Here is a 393-nt window from a genome sequence, read left to right as displayed (position 1 = left end):
GTAACTCTATGGGTTTACAGAAAAAGCCTAAGCACCAAGTTCTCATTTGGAGAAACACAGTTAAAATGTAGTACTTCGAGGGGGAAAGATAAACAGATACATAGATAGATAGATAGATAGATAGATAGATAGATAGATAGATAGATAGATAGATAGGTAGGTAGATAGATAGATAGATAGATAGATAGATAGATAGATAGAGAGAGAGAGAGATAGAGAGAGAGACAGACAGACAGACAGGCAGACAGACAGATAGACAGACAGAACGTAGACAGAGGCAAAGATAGAGATAGAGAAGATCGACAGAGAGAGAGCAAGATATAAAAGAGAAAGCGGGAGAGGGAGAGAGAGAGAGAGAGAGAGAGAGAGAGAGAGAGAGAGAGAGAGAGAGAG

This window comes from Aplysia californica, unplaced genomic scaffold, assembly GCF_000002075.1.
Source record: "Aplysia californica isolate F4 #8 unplaced genomic scaffold, AplCal3.0 scaffold00032, whole genome shotgun sequence".
Lineage (NCBI taxonomy): Eukaryota > Metazoa > Mollusca > Gastropoda > Aplysiida > Aplysiidae > Aplysia > Aplysia californica.
Note: the sequence above shows the minus strand (reverse complement) of the source record.